This window comes from Morone saxatilis, unplaced genomic scaffold (genome assembly GCF_004916995.1).
Source record: "Morone saxatilis isolate NCDOM2014 unplaced genomic scaffold, NCSU_SB_2.0 Contig14, whole genome shotgun sequence".
Taxonomy (NCBI): domain Eukaryota; kingdom Metazoa; phylum Chordata; class Actinopteri; family Moronidae; genus Morone; species Morone saxatilis.
The window spans coordinates 1,538,467-1,541,569 of NW_023339696.1; positions in this window are offsets into that span (position 1 = coordinate 1,538,467).

A 3,103-nucleotide genomic window follows, 5' to 3' on the forward strand; every position below is an offset into this window, starting at 1 on the left:
GTACATTCCCGTTTCTTCTCAAGCCTGGCCCCGTTTGGTCGGGATGTGCCTTTCCTGTGCAGATGCGGCGTTGTCCAGATAATAATCTATTATCACAACAGCATCAGCAAGAAGAATGGGTTTTCCAATATCCGGTGCACACTTTGGCTCACCCCTCCCCGGGCCTGCATCAGGAAATAGAGGAAGAGGGGGGGAGAGCATTAAAAAAAGGCAAACAGCCTCGGGCAGACCGGGCGAGACGGGCGGAAAAAACGCGCCCTCGGTCGGGACGGCTGCGGCGCAGAGAGGTGAGCTCGGTGTGCCGGAGCAGGATCAGCGCTCGGGCCGGTGATAAATCCTGTTTCTAGAAACAACAAGCATCCTCAGCTGGCCTGGTGGTAGCCCACTCCCCGCCTCTCCTCCCCGTGCTCCCTCTTCCTCCCTCCCTCCCTCCCTCTCTCTCTTCCTCTCTGTCTCTCTGTCTCTCTCCCTGGCCGGCTATGCTCATGATATCACCGCATCTCCTCCCTCAGCCGGCGCTAAGCTGTTGCCTCCCGAACAAATGGCAAACAATGAAAAGAAAAAGAAATCGCCTCGTAGGAAATACTCTTTCAGGGTGTCAGAAGTTGCCTGCATCCACAGGAGTGTCCATCATTCGCGGGGTGCTCTCCTCCACTCCGTATTATACCCGTTTCCCTTTCTCTTTTTTTCCACACCTCACACTCCTCCTCCTGCTTCTCTCTCGCTTCCTTCTCTTCATCGGTCAGCATCAGCATCCGGGTTCCGCCCCCATCCTCCCCACCCCTCTTAGACTGTCTCTCTCGCCCCCACCCTCTTTTACTACAGCAAAGTTCCACATTAGGCTACGTGATTGGATGAAAAATATCAGGATACCAAGAATACCAAGTACCACATGGTCCATGCCAGTATGGCAGATGCACTCTAATCAATAGAAGAGTCTTAAAGCTGCAGCAGGTAATTTTTATAAAAAATAATATTATTATGTTTTTGTAAAAATCTGATTCCTCTGGCTCCTTCTACTAATTCTAGGGTGTCAAATAACCTACAGATGCTTTGGGACCTCAATAATCAACCATCTTTAAGCCAACCCAAAACTAAGGTCCGCCAAGCTCTGGCCTTACAAGGAGCTCAAATTGGACAACACGATCAGACACTTCAGGATGCTGTGAGGGACATTCGGTTATTGATCACACAGGTAACCCGGATCGGAGGCCAGGTGGACCAAGTCTGGAGACCAACCAAACTTACCTGTTTCTGCCACCCTTGCTCCATCCATTCTTCAGCCCAGAGAGCCTCATCTGCCACTTCCTGAGCCCTTTTCTGGAGATTAAATCTCCTCTGGAGAAGGAAAGCAATGCTTTCCTTCTCCAGTGCTCACTAGTGTTTCGGCAGCAGCCATCTGCTTTTGGTAATGTTAGGGCCAAGATAACCTTTATAGTGGCACTTCTTAGGGGAAGTGCATTAAGCTGGGCTACCACCGTGTGGGATAATCAGCCAGCAATTAGTTCATCATTTGACAACACAAAAACAAGGAAGGTATTTGATCAGCCAGTTCAGGGAAGGGATGCTGGTAGTTGTCTCTTTTCCCTCCACCAGGGGTCCCGCAGTGTAGCCGAGATTTCCATTGAGTTCCGCACATTGGCTGTAGTTTCGGGGTGGAATGATGAGGCACTTGAGAGTGTTTTTTTAAAAGGGCTCAGTGATCAGGTTAGAGATGAGTTGGCTGCCAGAGATGAGACCACCAGTCTAGATTCTCTCATTTCCCTAGCCATAAGATGAGATAATTACTTCAGTGAGAGGCGTAGGGAGAGGGCAACCCGTCCCTTGTCTCAGTCATCACCTAGATTCTCCCAAGCCTAGCTCCCACTCACCCCCTTTCACCACTTCTGGACTCGCGTCACCTGTCTCACCTGAAGAGGAGCCTATGCAACTGGGGCGAGCCCATCTGTCCCCAGCCGAACGTCTCCGTAGGATAAGAGCGGGTGAGTGCATATATTGTAGTCAGACTGGTCATTTCCTTGCCACTTGCCCCCTCCGGCCAAAAGGAGATCAGTAGATGTGGGCATACTGGTGAGCCAAACTTCGTCTGTCCCCCGACCTCGTATGCAATTGCCTGCCACTCTTCTTTGGAATAATGACTCTTTGTCTCTGTCAGCTTTTGTGGATTCTGGAGCAGATGAGAACTTTATGGACCGGGAATTTGCTCTTCAGGCAGGCATTCAGATGACTGCACTCAGCTCCCCCCTGACAGCCAATGCTCTTGATGGAAGGCTTTTGGCTCAAGTAACCCACCAAACGGCTCCTGTGCTCCTGTATCTCTCTGGAAACCACCGTGAACATATTCAGTTCTACGTCCTACCATCACCCAATGTACCTCTGATTCTTGGACATCCCTGGTTAATCAAACACAACACTCATCTGGACTACTGGTAAGGTGGTGAGTTGGAATACATCTTGCCATAACTCTTGTTTGCAATCTGCTCTCCCTCCACCAGAGGCAGCTAACCATGCCAACAGTCTTCTGAGCCACCAGAATTTGTCCTCTGTCTTCACCTGAGTATCCAGATTTGGGGGAGGATTCTGTCAGCAAGGAGAAGGTCCTATCCATGCCACCACAGTCGCCCTGATGACTGGCCCATTGACCTCATTCCTGGGATCCCGCTGGGTCGGCTTTAACTTTACTCCTAACTTACTGTCCTGGTTTCTAAGAATACTAAACTGCTCTCTCCGCAAGTTTCTTCACAGGAGAGGTTCCATCTAGGCCAGAACCATTCTTCCATCCTCCTATGTGGTTGCTGCAGTGACTTGGGAGGTGGAGTCCTTGGTGAGGGAGGCCCAGCAGGTACAACCTGACCCAGGTAACAGTCCACCTAATTTTTTGTTCCTGACTCTCTCCGTTCTCAGTTGCATCATTGCTAACAATCCATCTTCATGGAGCACACAACTCGCCTGGGTGGAATATTCCCACAACTCTCTCATCAGCGCAGCCATCGGTATGTGCCCTTTTCTTTGTTTCTTTGGGCTATCAGCCCCCTCTGCTATCTCTTCAGGAGGAGGAGATTGCAGTTCCTTCTGTCCAGGCTCATATTCGTCTCTGTCAGAA